The sequence below is a fragment of the Rutilus rutilus genome (assembly GCF_951802725.1).
Source record: "Rutilus rutilus genome assembly, chromosome: 24".
Lineage (NCBI taxonomy): Eukaryota > Metazoa > Chordata > Actinopteri > Cypriniformes > Leuciscidae > Rutilus > Rutilus rutilus.
This window is the reverse complement of record NC_140228.1, coordinates 17,042,197-17,060,925: the sequence shown is the minus strand read 5'-3', so window position 1 is coordinate 17,060,925 and position 18,729 is coordinate 17,042,197. Positions and strand designations below refer to the sequence as shown.

Here is an 18,729-nt window from a genome sequence, read left to right as displayed (position 1 = left end):
AGCTAAATAATCTCATAAATTGGCTTCTGAAGGTGAACGCAATTAGAATTGTTTTCCAACTGTTGCCCATTGCTGAAAGAACCATTCGTTGGATAAAATCTGAATTGCATCCAGATTTAATTTCTTATTCTTAATGCTTGTTCTGCATCTTCATTATTAAGCATTGATACGCTTCAGTCTACTTCATCTAAACATCTCCAGATCGAAAAAAGAGATAAAGACTTATTTTGTTGATCTATTCTGAGAACAGTTATGATTGTTTGGGATTTTTCAAAGACGTGTCATTGAATGATGAGGACTCTAATGCGATCATCAACCACTGACAGATACCTCAGTAAATGCTTGCCATTCTTTTGGTTCCAGCACTGAACCACCGGTGATGAAAGAACCGTTGTTCTCTCGTATACAAACACCCTCAGGTTGCGTTTTTCTTTGTTGAAAGAAGGTTCCAGCTGATTCTCCAGATGGCACAGGCCTCTTTCTCCCGCTGAGCCTTTCCTGCTGTAAAATCGACTGGGTCTACTATCTATTGGCCTGCTCCACAAACTGGGCCACAGATCTAATTGCTCTTTCATGCAGTGCGAATTCAGGGGGGAAAAGACTTCTGCGGATGCTTGCCTACAGCATGCAGGAATGAACATGGTGGCAAAGATACAGCTTCCGCTTGCAAAACAAAAATGCAGCACTAGCAGAAGAACCCATCTTTACAAAAAAGAGACAAAATGTATCGCTTGCTAAAGACCTGACTAGGCTGTCCAGAAAGTGCAAGCCAATGACCGCGCATAGCTTGCAAAAGACAAGTCATCGACAGCAAAACGGCTCGGGACAAAAAAAATCTGGACTATGCTTGCAATGCACTGCAGTGTTAGCAGTTGATATCCTACTTTGGGCAATTGAGTTGTACTCTTCCACCACTGTAATTCATATCCGGCAGTAAACTGAAGAACGGTTTTATGTTTAAACCAATACCTGGTGCTCTTATTAGCAAACACTCTTAACGGAATCAATTGCTCCTTCAAATTAGTGTATCAGAAGCACTAAAGTTATCCATAATTCTCTTGTCAAGGAAGACAAGAGAACGCTTCGGCGTTAGACAGAAGATTTGGCAGCTGCTGTCACTGGAGGTTGCTAAGCAGCTTGATTCACTCGCCAGCCAACTCGTCTGTCGTCAAACTACATTGCATTGGCTGTCATTTGCCTGCTACAAAACAAGCACACCTTCATGCCTTGATGCTATTTCCGTACACGAACGGGCAAAGAATGCAGAGAAGTCCTTAATCTGATTGAGCGTTGGCTCTCTCGAAGGCAAATTTTTTGTTGGCAATTCACAAAGGTAATGGTCCTGATGTAGGTGAGATTACGTCACGTCGGCCGCTTTTAGCTTTGGGCCGTCTGTCTGAATGCTGAAGAAGTTTTTTCCTCCTGCACTAGAGATAACTGCTGGTCAAAGGTTAAAGAAAGAGACTGTAAGCAGCCCTTACAGCCTCTATAATCATTCTGTGCCTGTCTGTTACAGATATCTGTGGCTTTGGCACCTGGAATTGTGGGTTGTCAAAACAAATCCTCTCATGTTACACCTGAGGAGACAATTACACATACACACCCACGTACCGTGCAGGCGGCGGAGGGAATGATTATCTTTGCATCTTAAACAGTTCGTGATTAGGATAGCGGAGATTTAATTTATGCTGAGCATATTTTATTTAGGGTGTGTGAATTGCCGTTTGCAACACATTTTACTTTAGAGATTTACGATACTAGTTCTCTATAAAGAAAAGTATGTGAAAATAGGGTTCAATGTACTGTGTTAAGGAAGGAATTTTCATTTTTGTTTCATTCCTGGATGAATCAGTGATTTTTAATGAATGATTCAGTGACGAATACGTTTTTAAAGGGTCAGTTCACCCAAAAATTAAAATTCTGTCAGTAATTACTCACCCTCATGTTGTTCCAACCCCGTAAGACCTTCGTTCATCTTCGGAACACAAATTAAGCTATTTTTGATGAAATCTGAGCCATGTTTCACTCCTCCATAGGCTTCTATGTGACCGAAACTTGCTGGCCCAGAAAAGTTATTAAAGAGATCGTTAATATAGTCCAAGTGACTCCAGTGGCTCAATCTTAAGTATATCAAGCGACGAGAATACTTTTTGTGCGCAAAAACAAACAAAAATAACGACTTTATTCCACTATTCATTTCCTTCTCTCTCGACCTCTAGTTGGTTCGCGTAGTGTTTTTGCGCAGCGCGTCTGTGTTACACGTCACCACGTAGGCTCACTATTGGCCGACGCCGGTCATGTGTGTGTTGCGTGATGACGTGCAACACAGACGCGCAGCGCAAAAACACTACGAGGCCCAGAGAGAAGGAAATGAAAAGTGGAATAAAGTCGTTATTTTTGTTTGTTTTTGTGCACAAAAAGTATTCTCGTCGCATGATAAACTTAATGTAGTGCCACTGTAGTTACTTGGACTATTTTAACGATGTTTTAATAACTATTCTGGGCCGGTGAGTTTCGGTCACACTGGAAGCCTATGGAGGAGTCAAAATTCTGTCAGATTTCATCAAAAATATCTTAATTTGTGTTCCGAAGATGAACGAAAGACTTACATGGTTGGAACAACATGAGGGTGAGTAATTACTGACAGAATTTTCATTTTTGGGTGAACTAACCCTTTAACAGTCACTTGTCACCACCTGGGTTATTTGAAGCAGGGGTGGGGGGGCGCTAATAATGCCTGTACGGCCATGCACATTTTACTTTCGCTTTCGAATCTGACTTCGAATTAGCAAACGCATTTAGTTTATAATTGTAGTGTCTGTTCTCTAACTGAACGAAATTATTTTTATTACCATCAAATATCAAAACGACGGTGGGGGCGGTGCCGCAGTGGGCAAGTGATGTAATCGGTGTGCGGATGAACACTGTGTAACAAGCCTAATCCGAACTATAAACTTTTATCCCAGTATTTCTGTGATAATATGAATATTTGTAACACAGAAATAATGATATTGTGTGGTTGAAATGCCTATACATGATAACTGCTCACTCTGGAGCAGCGGCAGCACAAACGCAGATTTGAATGTTTCGCTGTGATCGTACTTGTCAATGGTTTTATAGACATAGCCAATTGCTGACATTTAGGACTAAGATCATAAGTACCTACTTAAGGCCCCAGTACCTTTTTTCTTACAATGTAGCTATTCATGTAGATCGTAACATCTTCGTGTACATTCAATTAAATTAATCATTGAAAACAAAAAATCAATCATTTAAACGCTACAAGTGAATTTAGGCATCACAACATTATAACATTTATAAGGGTACATTTACATGACAACAATGTACTAAAAATGGAAACGTTATTCCTTTTGATTTTTTCGCGTACAGACAACAGCGTTGTCAAAATTATCCCTGTTCACAAGGATCTGCAAAATCGACTTAAAACACTGTGTTATACATGACAGGCCAGTAGTTGGCGATGTCACTTTGTAAAAAAAACACTACGCGCCTATAGACTGAACACGTAATACTCATGCGTGTACTCAATAGGCCTACTGATGCCACCATTTTCACAAATTCATCTTTTTTGTTGTTTAAATGGAGACGATAACGGTATCGTTTTCAAGAACTTGCACTTTAAAATGCATTTTCAAAAGCTTGCGTTTTCAGGCCTCCAAAACGCTGTTGTCGTGCGCAAACGCATTAAAAAAAAATCCTTTTTTAGTCGAAAGCGGTTTCATGTAAACAGCCCCCAATTCTGAAAAATGGAAATTCATTTAATTTGCCTTCATCTAACGCTCTCGTACTAATCTTTAATCGATACTGACTGATTCAGATTTGATCAAATCTGCTTAACTTGAGAAATCTCTCAAATCTGCCGATAGCAATATGGAACCGCTATATCGCATATCCCTGTTTTACTCCCACAATGTCATATATCCATCAGGAATTGAGTGTATTGTGAAAAGTGGGCACTATTGTGATTTCATGATTCACAGTTAAGATATATATACAAATTCCTTTCAATCCTTAATTCCAATTCTTGTAGTTGATTCATAGTTATCCTATGATGAGACAGTTTGGTCTCAAGGAAGATTAATTTTATGATTTGGTTATGAATCAGCTATTGATAAGATTGTGCAGTCAATAAAATGAATGTGTTAAGACAAAGTAGCTTGTAGAATAGCCTGTTTAAGTCATAATTTATAAAATATCACGACCTGGTGCTGATGTTTTCTTTGACTCTCAAGTTCTTTCATTTCAAACTGTCATCTGCAACAATGCATGCTTGGTCTTTACAGCCCAGCAAGTTGCTTTGTTTATTTTTGTTTCTAAAGTCATCTTACAGTAAATGGCCTGGAGTTACAATCATGACATTATGGTTTATGTCGAAAGCCTTAAGTTTGAGTGGCCAAAGCACTAATTTTGGATAATCATGGTATTTGACAACCGGAAGCTGTAATGCAATTTTACGGCCTTGATGTCGACTGACAGAGCAAAGTTTGCTGCATGTGCTGTGTCCACAGAGACAGTTTTCCACTGCAGCCTTTTACTTTTTTCCCTGTCCTGTCCAATTACGTGCCTTCCTGGAGAATCAGCAGTATTCAGGTAATGCAGTAATTTGTAGTTGCAGGATTTGCCTCATTGCAACTGAGAATGTTTATTTAATTGAGCAGAAAAGCCTTCATTCTGAGACATCATCAAGCATCAGGTCCTTGGTCTTTCCCAAATTTTGGCTGGTTAGCATGATCCTGTTTGGCCCTCAAAGTCTCTGTAACTTCGTAACTTTCGTAACTTTTTTTTCACAAAATACTATTTCAGTCTTTCTACTGAAATTTCACGTTTCATTCAATGTGTTACTCGGCATTTTCAACTTAGTAGCAATTTCTGAGTGAAAGTTGTTTCTACACCAACTAATAACTTTTTCTAGAATAAAATGCTGAGTGGTTGGTGTTTAAAATACAACCTTACTAAAAACACAAAGAAATGTTTAATTTCGCAATCTATAGATCTGGTTATTTTTCTGTTACAGGTAACAATTTAAAAGTCATTAGAGACAAAATTCAAGACGTCATTGAATGGGAATGCTAACAGAGCTCTCTTTAGGTATTATAGATCTCCCTAGTCTCGCCACCCACTTCTGAGTCACTGAAATGTTAAATAAAGCAGTTAGATTTACAGTACTCACAAATTAGAAAAACACAAAGCCGCCTCAGTGAGTCTGGCCATTGTGGAGATGGCTCATATCCAAAAAAAAGAGTACGCGTGGGCTTCCAACTGGAGAGAAGAGAGAATGATAATCACATGTGGAATTGGAGCTGACAACACATTCACTAAACTGAAACCGATCATTGATGTCTGAGGTTTTTCTAGAGGCAGAGCAGGAAGAGTGCCAGGCTAGATACCTCTAGAAAATGAAAGCGATGGGCCAAATGTCCCGACAGTAGCATGTGCCATTGAATTCATTAGAAGAATGTGGTACCATGATGTGGTACTGGACACCTTTAGGGATAAATGATATATTGGCACTGATATTTAATATGCTCATTTCTCCAATTTCACATTACATGTGTTATTATATAACACCCATGACATTTTAAACTTGCAGCTCGACAATTTAAAAGCCGGCTCACATGCACGCCTGTCATTCATCTTCAAATCATATGATTCGATTTGCGTCCTCTGATTGGTTTTGTAAACTTAGAGGCTTTTGCTGGCAATGGGAAGTGCCGTTTAGAGGTTTCTGCCAACAAACCGGTATTTCTGAATGGGCTGAGCCTGGGATTTAGCTGATTTTGGCTGAAGCGAATGTATTTGATGAACGTATACTATGTGCGGAGAACATTCGCTCAATATTGTTATCTCATTTTGATCATTATCTCAAGGATATTTCTGTTTTCTGACATGAAAAATGGGGCTTGCAGGAATGCTCACGTTTAAATCCTCCAAAACTCACTGAGACGTGGCCAGCAGTGCTTTGGTTTGTGACTGTACCTAAGCAACTAGAGAAAGCTACCTCATGGGATATTTTGTTCTCACTGATCACAGTTGAAAACAATTATTTGATGGATTTTCATAATGTTCAAAGTGCCCCTATTATGCTTTTTCAGATATTACCTTTCATGCCGTTTGTAATAGCTGTTTGCGAATGTAAAAGGTCTGCAAAATTTTAATGATCAAAGTGCACAATAAATAAAGTTATTGTCACCCAAAAGAAAGAACCGATTCTGAACTGCCGAAACAAGTCTTCAGTAATTCCAGTCTTACTTGCGTAACATTTATACGTAACAACAATGGAACAAATTTGCATAATGCCAGCCCATGGTCTTCATTGGCTGCCCGGAAAACTACTGGTCTACTTTGACTCACCCTCTAACACTGTAGTTGGTTTGTGTTGTGTACATGCCAAAAATACGTGTTTTCTGCATTGCAAAGGCAAATTCTCTTTGTATACACTTCCAAAGGATGAGGATGTGAATAGTAAGTGGTTAAAATTACCACAGCGATACAACAGCATAACCTTTTGTCAAGTTACTGACTCAAATCTCAGTGAGGTCCCTGGATTTGCAGAAAGTTTATACATTAAAAGCCCTATTCTGACGGGATTAACTTTACAAGGGTAGGTGGAGTAATATAATTTTACCACAGGACATGTGCAATATTAATGGCCAATTTGCACGGGATAAGATATCTCAGTAAAATTAGCAGAAGTGGGAGGAGTAACTTGATTTGCGCATCGTCGCCACACTCCTGTCGTCATGTGCGTATTACGTTGCTTCCTGATATCACATGCGCAAACAACCTATATTTATATATAAAACAGTTATGTCCGGTCAAACGATGTATTAATTAACTTAAGATTGGATTGTGTTGGTTTGAAACAACATTTCATAATGTACGACAAACTGAGTAAAAACCACTGAGAAATGTAATTGTCCTTGCGATTGTGGTTCGGGTTGTTCTAGTTCTTCCAATGTTATATCATCGGCCTTGCACTTGAATTAATATGGTAAAATTGATGCTATCGTTACCGTCTTTACAGTAAGTACAGGATCGTTGAGGATTTAGGAAGGCTCCGGAGCTGAAATTCAGTTATGATAATGGTGGTTCAGTTTCCTACACGTGCTGTAAGCGGTCGACCAATCACAACAGACTGGGCCATTTGACCAATCAGAGCAGAGTAGCTCTCGGAAAGAAACAGAATCTTCGAACGAGTCATTTTCAGACTCTTTGAGAAAATGAGGTGATGTGCAAAGTGTTTGTTTGATCTTTAATGCATGTAAACCTGTTCTAGGAAACATCCAAAACAAAATTAGGAACCTTTAAAATAGCATAATAGCGGCACTTTAATACAGCTACTTCGGTAAAAGTGACTTTTGTTATTTTATTGATTTTTATTTTATTTTATTGAACGCTTTTAACCCTCAAAGTAGCTTTATTGATTTTCCCATTTGTAAGGAGTTATTTCAGTTTGCTTTCTCTTTACTGCTCAAGAGGTTTATCATGGGTTCACAATGTGTGAATGTGGTCACACGCTACCCGATTCAACAGCCAGAAAAGGTGATGCACATGATTACAAATATATGATTGAAATGAGGTGTTTTAATATTTAGTGACGCTGGTTAAGGCAAGTATCGCTTTTACTATCGCTCATCTTGGGGTTACATGTGGCAGTGAGATTTGCACAAACATGCAACATACATTTTCTTAAAGAATATAAAAATCTAGTTAAGTATAGATAATTGCATTGTCTCCAGTGGCCTGTACAGTATTTTGATATAATTTACTTAGTTGAGGCATTAAATCTTTGTCTGACTAATACAATCAATAAATTGATGGATCGCCAGTGAAAATGTTGACATGGAAGGTTAAATTTGTGTTTGGCCTCCACATCTGGCCCATTGTGGTCAGTTTTGAATGAGTAAAAGAATCTGCACGGACAATCTAATCTTTAGCCCTTGAGTGGTACGATTAGCTGGCTGCCTTCCCCTGACATAAGCCTTTAGTGACATCCCCACTGAGATGACTTGCACCTGCTTCAGGCCAGGAGGAAACACAGAGGATCATGGGGAAGAGAGCAGGATCACTTACCCTCAGACATAGGGTTTAGACAATCCCGCTCACATCTAGTCAAAGAGCGGCTAAGTGAACTTGACCGAATACGTGAGACTTCTCAAAAGTATGAGGAGCCGCAGGGTTTTAAAATAAGATCTGAACTTCTGGACTTCTTTTTGAGTGGCATTATTTTGTGAATATCATACTCTTTTATTTTATTTTAAGGTCATTTTAATTATGTTTTTTTCCCTTCTCTGTAACCGTGAGAATTAAATGGGCTTTTTTTGTTTTGTTACTGTGTCTTTTTGTAAATTGCGTCTTCTAGTGAAATGAGTAACAGCTTGTGTGGGCTGTGGGTTTGCTCTTGAGTTCAGTAGTATAAACTCTCCCATCCATCAACAACAGTCACTTGTGCAAAGCTTCTATTTATTTGTGACAACTTTGATACTTTTTACTTATATTTTGAATCCGCTTTTGTCACTTTTTTTTTCCGCTTTTTTCTTTATTTTTTCATATTTCTATATATAGCTTTAATTTGTTTACTTCATTTAAGTCATTTTAGTACTTCAGCATTAACGTATTTATTTCAGTTTATCGGTTTTATTAGGAATTTTTCAGATTTAATTTCAGATTTATTTCAATTACCAATTTTTTTAAAATAGTTTTTAGTGGTGCAACGGATCACAAAACTCATGAGGGGTTCGGATCATATTACGGTTTTTGAGTCACGGATTGAAAATAAAATAAAAATTTCAAACGTTATTAAAGACAAACTGAAAAATTGCAAGCATAAATACAATAGAACAAAGTTACAAATAAAGTAAGGTCAAACAGTATTATTCAGGTACAGAAATGTATCAACACTGCATAGCGTTCTCTGTATAAATTAAATATAGATTTATATGTCTATTCGATTATTTCTCAAGGCCTTTTTGAACTCTTGTGCAGTTCACAAATGCCTGTTAATGTTTGTTACTTCATCTTTTTTTATTAAAGTTTTCTGTTTAGTTATTATATGTCTTCTTAGACTGCAGGCAATGGGAGACAACTTGTGATAAAAGCTGTAATTCTAGTCCAAAAAAGGGGTGTTGATACCAGAGTAACAGTCAATGACCACAAGATGAGTGGGGATGAGCATTTGGCAGCATGTGCTGGAGTTTTGGATTGATGCGCTTGTATGACTTAACATTTGTGTTTTATTTATTTTCAACAATGGACTGCATCTCATTCTTATGACGATTCAAGACGGATCAGCATCACCACAAAAAAGGGTGTTTTACCAGTACACCTGTATTATATTTTTGTTCACCTGGTAAGGAACGTACCATTGTTTTTTTTATGTAAACACTCACTAGACGGACATCTTTAACCATTGCGCTCCTATGTCTCTTGCTCAAGGTTAAAGACTCTTCTTTAGACCCGCATCTCGTGTTTTTAACTGCAAAAACGCTTTGTGTGAATGGCCCCTACTCTGTTTTGCAGCAACGAAACCTTGACAATTCTTGCAAATTATCTGGCTCGATGATACATCATCTCTCCTGTATCCAAAATATTCCCCAATTTTTTTTTGGCAACAAGTCCTTATCCTGCCCTGGATTCACCTTCCCTGCTTCTGCGCGTTCTTCAATGTCATAACGGTAAACATGCTCCGTTCTGTTCTCGCGCTAAATTTAGGCGTGCTGCATTCAGATTGCACACTGATTGGGCTGGCAGAAAAACATGCTTTCTGCAGTTTAGAAATCACGCAATTTTATTAGGATTTCTATTAATCGCACGGCCCTAGGTGAGATGTCTCTACTTGGGTCCAATGGGAAATGTGTATCTAAAGTGACATTAATATGGAAAATAATCATATCTATGGTGCTGTAATATTAAGCCTCATAGTTGCCAGTGGGTGAGAGGATGGGGAATATGGTCTGTGGTGTTACACACACAACAGTAACACTGACATGAACTTTTGACCCAGACTGCAGATGGAGAGAGATAGTGGGTTTAGGGGAAGATAATGCAGGCTGTCCCATTCTATCACAGCATGTTCGGTAGGAATAGATCCATGGTGTGTGGTCTGCTGTGTGTGTGTGTCCTCGCTGTCAGATCTTCCTGGCACTTTGGTGTGGAGCGTTTATTGAATCGTAAGGAGCAGCTATTATGGAACCTGGTTATCTGTAAATGTGACCATAGCTTCAGATATATCTCAACTGAAATCAAACGATCACAAAAAAAGCTTGTGACTTTCTGGTATTTGAAAGACATTTCCACTTAAACAAAAAGGCTATTTTGGTGTCTATCTGACAGTTGAATCAGCCGGTTGACTGAATTACCATGGTTGAGGGACCCCATAACTACAGTGACCAATCGGGTTAAGATCTCCTGTGGGCTAGAACGAACATGTGACACAAGAAACTGAGGGAAATTCCTCCGGCCTCAGAAAAGACTCTTCTTTAACTTCCCCCCCCTGACCAATGAAACGATAAATGAAGCCTTTCAGAACGCATCTGAGCTGTCTCTCTTTATATACTTATGATTAATAGTGATTTGTATATGCTAGATTAATCTTAATTTTTTTTTACACAGACTGCACATGATCTTTCTGTTTCCCATGTAGAATAGTTAAAGCCACTTACACACTTGTGTAACTGTAGTGAAATTGTGTGTTTTTAAAAATGATTATTTATAGAAACACCTGCCCAAAGCGCTCTTATTATTTAATGTACCCATCAGAAACCCAGCACTAGGTCTTTTGTTCTCCCTTTGTGTTGTTGTCACTGTGCGCATGGAGTTGTAGCAGGTCAGCTGCTGTGGAAGTACATGTAGCAATATCTGGTCAGCACATGACATCATGTGACAGCGCTGCGCAGTGCCCTCCCCTCAGGTATTTGTTCACAAGCTCCCAGGAGAGCTTCTGCATAAGTCAACAACCCATTTAAAGGCATTTGCTCACAATGGGAGAATTCTGGCTGTTTCTACATGCGCTTTCAACTTCGTTGAATGATACTTACTGCAGCAAGTCATTTTTTTTCTTTCTCAGAGGCTAATTCTGGGATCGTGGAGATGATTTAAACCCTTTTTTCCACTAATTACTTTCTGAACATAATTAAAAAGGCGTACTTCATGTTACCATCTAATAAGCTTGAAACGATTCCCTTGTGGAAGCGGAGGCCCTGAAGACGTGTGTAACACTATTAAATCTTTACCAACCTGATGATGATTGTCATTTTTTCCCTTCTCTTCCTGTTATATATTTTTTTTCTCCAATTTTTCCCTCTTCTAATGATGTTGAGCTAATTTTCCGTCCCTTAATAGTCTTCAAAAAAGTTTGTGATGATTGCTTTAGACCATTTTGGGGATTCTGGCGCCATAATTGCTAACCTTTGCCGTTTGGGTTTCCGAAAGTGTTAGATTTCCGCGTGCTGATTAGGTCTAATACGTCCTAGATACTAGATATGCGCATGGTTTTCACAGAAATGCTTGTTGTATTCGAACTGGAGTATTTGTGAATGCTAATATTTGTCTGTCGGAGTCTGTCAGATCATTCTGTATCATTTCTAAATTTGAAGTGATTTGATTGCTTGGCCTGAAACTGAGTTCAGTAGTACAACCGTAATATTTAATAATTGTGAACAAAACAGAGCTTGTATGAACTAAACCCCAGACACATTTTCTAGCAGACTTCAGTTTGATTGAATAACGTGCACCCTAATATAGTATGTTAGAATTTGTTTTGGGATTGAGAAAAGCTAGAAACAATTTTCAGTATCGCTCAAAAGTTTGGGATCAGATCAGTACATTTAAAGAAAATGAAAAAAAAGATGCAGTAAATTGTTTAAAAGTGATAGTAAAGGATGTTTATAATGTTACAAAATATTCATTTGTCTAATAAATGCGGTTCTTTTGCCCTTTCTATTCATCAAGGAATCCTAAAATATATATATCACAGTTTCCACAACAATATTGAGCAATATTGTCACTTGAGCAACACAATATATATTTTTTAATATTGATGATAAGAAATGTTTCTGTAGCACCAAATCTGCCTTTTAGCATGACATCTGAAGGATCATGTGACATTGATGCCAAAGCTAATTTTTCAGCAACCTTTACTCCAGTCTGCACAAGAATAAATTGCCTTTAAAAATATATTAAAATAGAAAACCGCTATTTTAAGTAGTACTTATATTTCACAGTATTACTACAGTTTTTACTCTATTTGTGTTCAAATAAATGCAGCCTTGGTGAGCATAAGATACCTTCTTTCAAAAATATCATTCTGACACCAAACTTGACTTTATTTACTTTATTTCTTTGCAAAACTTTCTCTTTCCTAGAATATCTAATGGTATATGACGCGTGCTGATTCAACTGTCCCTAATGTCTACACTTGATGTTCAACTTTCATGAACTTTTTAATGGACAAACATGCTCAAGAATACTGTGGGATCAGTTAGATATTTCCTCTTGTTATTATCGATAAGACCAGGACAATGACCGAATAAAACCTCTATCCAACTCTTCTTACTCACCAAGTTTGCAGAGATGGATTGCTCTGGTATGGCAGTTCACTGAAGCTAATTGGCTGAAAAACATGGGCGCTCCGTATGGTCTCATTGTGTTTTACTAACTATAGCAGAAGCATCTCTCTTCAGCAATTCCCAGTCTGTCATAAAAACATTCATTCTTCGAAAGAATGTTAATTTGAAAGGTGCACATATGGCGAACCACTATCAACCACTTTGTGAAGAGTATCTTATTTTGGAGGTGAACTATTTTCTTGGTATTTTAGTTGATCTCCATTATTTGTTTGGACAATTTATAAGAAGGGACTTGTCCATATGGGTCCCAAGGACGTCACTCGATTGTTGACCTCCCATTGGTCCTCTTGGAGACGGTGCCGGCAAGGTGTTTTTTTTAAGAATAGTCACACTCTTCCTGACAGGTCTGGTAAAACTCAGCTGTCTCTTCGGTTTGCTGATAGCTGTCTGATAGAGGACAGCTCAAGTGCCATGCTCACTGCTAACAGGGCTCTGCTCTTACAGGACGGACAGGGAAGCGATGTTGTAGAATCTGATGTCATACAAACCCTAATGTTCACTTCTACCGAGGTCAATTGAAGGTGTGGCCCTCAAAACATGAAGGTTATTTGCTCAAAAGATAAAAATGTATACAGTAGTGGCCAGAAGTAATGTCCAGCCTAGGAAAATTGACATCTCCATTCTTCACCCTTTATTCAAATATATTAAAAAAATGTGTCAATCATATTATGTAGTTGTGTTTGAAGTCAATTGTTTTATTTGTGATAACGCAGTGAAACATGCAAATTGTCCAGGCTACAAAGAAAGTATGAACACATGCAAAAATGAGAGAACCAACTAAATATTAGTAACCCATATGTAGTCAATGTATGTTTTTCTTGAGAACTTTTTTTTTTTTCTATGCCTTTTTTATGCCTTAGTAAAATAAAACCTGTATTTGTAGTTTTCCTTTTTTTACCAAATAGCATAAATCGATTGATGTTGGTAAGTTTTGGAGCTAAGTGGAATACCACTTCTGTTAAACAATCAAGGTATAACAGTCATAGTTATCGACTGACAATCTCGAAATGTTTTTTTTTATTAACCGGCATGGCCGCTGTATCAGCCTATCATCCTTTCTTTGAAACAAACAAACCTAATTGCTCTAGTTTACACTGAATCCATCAATATAAATGAGGTTTTGATGTGTATTCCTTGCGTTTCTGTTTCCCAAAGTGTGCTTTGAGATCTTAACTGGATGGTTCTGCTCTCTTCCACAGATTGAGAGAAGAGAATAATGCCCAAAGATTTCCACTGGTCCCACTGCTGCAGAAATGCCCTGAGGCTTAGTCTGGACTGAAGCCAAGGTAAGCTTAGCAACCTGTGATTAACACAGTGACTTTCTCTCACACTTTCCTCTATTCAATTGTTGGTTAATACACTCATGACATTGAAGGTCTAATGTGTGTTTACGAAACTACATGGTGAGGAGATGAAGAAAACACGTCTATGATATATTGAAACAAATGAAAGTGTGAGTTGGTGTGGTTTGTGTGGGAGGTGTGATGTCATTTCCTCTCTGTATTTGGTTTGAGCAGCAAAAAAGGAACCTTGTTTTCTCTCTTGTTTTCATCCTTGAGATCACTTCCATTTTTCCTTCTGTCTTTTACTCCTCTAAAACAGGGTTGTTGTTTTCTTTCCCCAACTTTTAGAGGCAACAATTCCCAACCAACCACGGGACCCCGAAATTAAAAAGTTGATGTTTGTGTTAGTAATCACTTTCATTAAAAACTTTAACCTGTTAACCGGTGAAACAAACCCAAGAAATTAAATTGTAACCTCTTTTGAAAGAAGACACTTGGGAAAGCACGTTTTACTCTCTACAATGCTTAATCATGCCACACAATTATGATCAGTTTTGAATTTATTTTTGTTTGTTTTATATATTCTGTAATCTGTACTTGAGATGTTAAAAAGTGTAAATATATATAAAAAATTTTTTTTAAAAAACAGAAAAGCATATATATATATATATATATATATATATATATATATATATATGCGTTTTTTATTTTTTTATTTAAATATCTTTATATATATTTACACTTTTTAACAATAATATAATATTATAAATATATATATATATATATATATATATATATATATATATATTTATAAATATATAAAATATAAATGTGTACATATATATCCAAATATTTTGTACAAAATATAAAAAAAAAAATTAAATAATTTTGTAAAATGAATAACATAGTTATTTATATAACAACATATTTACGTACGGTGAATTGAGGAAAATGTAGCCTTTTTTTCTCAAAGAAATTCCTAATCATCCTGATTTAACCCCATTTACTTTTATTTATTAGCAAATTAAACTTTATATTATTAGCAAACATTCATAGAATCAGTCAGTCGTTTGATTCTACAACAAGTAAATGGCACTCAGAATAGCAGCCGCGAGCGAGCATGTGTTTGGCTGCATGTGGATGCCACAGTCGCCACCTGCTCTGCTTGAACCATTGCTCTCTGCCGTCATGTGACTGAAGAGCAGGGTATTGTCTTGGTTTAAAAGAGAGCGCTCGCTTTGAGCAGACCATCAGAGAGGAGGAATTTTTGAGCGTGGATCATTCACTGTGTATGTAACGGGATGGGAGGGGTCGTTGGAGGATGGATTTTCCTGTACGGGGATGGCAAGGGAAGGCTGGGGGTGGGGCAACTGTAGCCGCTCAGATGGGATTTGCATTAGTAGTTTGTCAGCTGTCATTAGGAGCAGATGACAGTGAGGATAAGCTGTTTGCACACAGCTCTTTCTCCTCCCCTCCTCCATGAACTGACCATAGCGTACACTTTCGAAAAACCAATGGCAAAGTGCCTCGTTTTGATGCAAGCATGAAATTTCAGCTGACGGTTAATTGTCATCCAATTTATTTCGATTCGCATACACTATTTCTGTGTCATTAACTTCGTGTGGGAACATGTAACAGCCATAAATATTTGGCCATTACGTGAAACTGTTTATGACAAACCACAGCAGACTGTACGGTTTCTTTTTAGGGAACTCCAGAAGCGCTTCTCAAGAAGTGCTCTGAGCTCAATTTGCGATACAAGTAATGCACTACAGCACCAAAAAGTGAAATAAAAATGTACAGTTTATGGCATTTCTATATTTGGTTAAAATCCCCTTGATTTTGGCTCACGATATGTGACACGCACAATCATTGTATTCAGATGGTTATGTAATAATCTGTATGTGAATTCCAGCTCATGTGTCAAGTTATGCTGAGTGTTGCTGATGCATGCGGTGTCAACTCCTCAGCACTATCCATATGCTGTAAAGACACTCTAGATATATTAATGCACGTCAACCACGGGATCCACTTATCTATAGCCCTTCAAGGAGCGTATCTTGTATTCATCATTAAGCTCACTTATAAATGAACCATGAACAGCTAACTGTGCATCACCTAAACTGCTTGAATGTTGGTAAGGCAATGTCCTCGCATCCCAAAAATACATATTTGAGCTGTCTATCTCGGACAAATTGATACAGTTGAATCAATAGTATTCCAATAGTAGCCCATAGTACATAACTGATGTGCATTTTTGTGTTATTGTGAGAATAAACCTCTTTTACTGAATGAGGTGATAGAATTAGCGTAAAATGTCTATGCCATTAAAATGGATGCGTTATTATTCAGGTAACTAGCTGTAAGCATGTTTATAAAATCTAACTTGCTCTGCAAGATTCTCTTTAAACTGTTGCTGCACCAGTTGTAGAGAACTGTTAATGCTAAAGCTAATGTACTGTGTATTCTGGCACATTTTGAAATGCAGAAAGGTGTTGAGCTTGTGTAAACTTCTACTTTCCAACTTGCTGAGATTAAAAGAGTTTTTGGTATAGCTTAATGGTGCACTCTGAAGTCATGCGACCTTTGTGTAGTTTGTTTATAGCCTATGTTTAGCTTTTTATTTCTGGCAATTTTATTTAGACTTCGCAATTCATAAAAGTTATGTTCGTTTGTAAAGATAAACAAAATGTGTAAGAATCATAAACTTTTGTTGGTCACAGAGATTATTTTCTGCAATAATCTATAAGCCAGTGGAAAAATTGTATTGGCTTTTTGTCAAAGAAACCAGGATGATGCTAACTTCTGGGTTTGACCTACAAAACTGCTTTATTCCTGCAGCCCTGTATTAGCTAAATGTCTATTATCTAAACGAAAGCTTTTCTGAACTGCTTTGGTCTAGTGAAAGACCTGTAAAACAGCAAATCTCAACTCTGGCCCACGAGTTTAGCTCCTCAAACACACCTGAACAAGCTAATCAATGTCTTCATGATTACTAGAAAGTTACAGACAGGTGAGTTGCTCAGTTTTTGGGTTAAACTCTGCGGGAAAGTGGATCTCGAGGACCAGAGTTGAGAACTTCTGCTCTAAAACCGACAGTTTCAAGAACACTTCTTGCTTACTAATGTTGGAAATGTGGTATAGGTTTAATTGTTGTATTACAACATCAATGTGAGAGAGCTTCTTTTTGGGACATAAGTTAAGAATACTTTAACAAAACCCAGAGGTGGTGTTTCTAATCTTCCGAGCTCGGTTTGTCAGCTACAGAATGTGGACCCTTCCCACTGAGCATGCACTGGAGAAGTTTATTGATTTTTCTCACTGTATCTGTGCCTCTTGTAACCCAAAACCCATCAATACACATCATACATTTAACCCCCTCTCCGTTACACTTTCAGTTATGGGAATATACTTAACCCTGCATTTCGAAATGTACAGGCTCAATGCTAGATCAAACCGTATACTTCTGATGGACAGATAAGAGAAATCCATTTGTCTCTCTTCGTTTCCAGCCTCGAGCGTCCTTTGCCCATGAGTTGCTCCAGATCCGCCGTTTGCCGCTTAATGTGTTTATTATACAGTGCTCTCCTTGTGGCAACTTGAAGTGGCTGTCAGTTTAAAAGATTCATGAATGTGATCGGCTTCTGTAAATGGATGTTGGCTTTTTGGGCCTGCTTGATGCTGGTACTTTAAGACCATTACGTTCTCAGTAATTGTAGAGCTTATGAGTGGCAGGAACATCTCTCTTCCCCTCTCTCAGTCAAGCCATCTGGGACAGTGGCTGGAGACCAGGCCTGCGGCTCTGGGGAGGAGAGAATGTCGATCTCCCCTCCTCCTCCTCCTCCTCCTCCTCCTCCTCTCTCGCTCTCAATCTCAGTCATAAGCTCGTTGCCATCCCCACCCCCTCTTCTCATCCGGCGCTTGTTTTTTGCATTTCCTTAGTAGACTGTTTTCAAGTCTTTCACATATTCTCCATCAGCACTGATTGGTTTCATTTCCTTCACTTCCTGTCTCTGCCCATTCTCACTAGCTGACATTTTGTCTTGAGGCTCATTATCATCAAGTGAAGAGGCTGTAAACACCGAATCTCCTGCAAATCTCCCTCAGACACTCGCTGCTAATAAAGGCCCATCTGTTCTGCATAACCACGATCCCCATCGGCCTTAGGGATCTCTCTGCACTGTAATCAGTAATGTTGGGTAATAGCTGTGGGTTGCTCGCAACGACTCCACACACTCATGTGTATTTTGGCTTCGCGAACCTCCACCCCCCACCCGGATATTTAACTCATTTCACCTTCGAGATAAATTTGGGCTCTGTGCCATCAGATGAGCACGATGGCTGGATTTGCGTGGCGAGGTTTAACGTATGATTATGATGCAATTCCCTTCGGCTTGAATTTCGCTCCGGTCCGTATAGGAGGGTCAAGCAAGGACATTGTTCTTGATGGCAAGGCTAGTCATTATACAAACCCTTCAAAGACCCCTGGACCGATGCAGAAGCGGTGACTTCGTCATGTTCGAGGCCCCTACGAGCACAGGGTGTGTCCCCAGTCTTGATCCCTTTAGCTTTTCCAGCCACAAGATTACAGGGATGGCACATGAAGCTTTGGTGCAAGCTGCCTCTTTGTCTACTCCAGGAGAATGATGGATTGAGCCTCCCTCCTCTGCTGCTCTCTTGAGATGTCTATTGGGCTTTGTTTGGCAAGTTGACCTCTCTGTCTTTTGGTAGGCGCAGTGTTAACCTGCTGTAAGCCTCTTCCACAGTATCTGTCCCACAGTTGGATCTAGAGGCTCAAG

At 38.4% G+C, this 18,729-nt stretch overlaps 1 protein-coding gene across 5 annotated transcripts in view; it reads left to right on the top strand.

Annotated features, from left to right (window-relative positions):
* Positions 1-18,729, top strand: part of ncoa2 (nuclear receptor coactivator 2) — a 96,358-nt gene that overhangs the window by 11,012 nt on the left and 66,617 nt on the right. For all 5 annotated transcript variants that reach the window (XM_084399145.1, XM_084399147.1, XM_084399144.1 and 2 more), the window contains exon 2: positions 13,847-13,933. The gene's annotated coding sequence lies outside the window, so the exon portion shown is untranslated. The remainder of the gene's footprint in view (positions 1-13,846; positions 13,934-18,729) is intronic.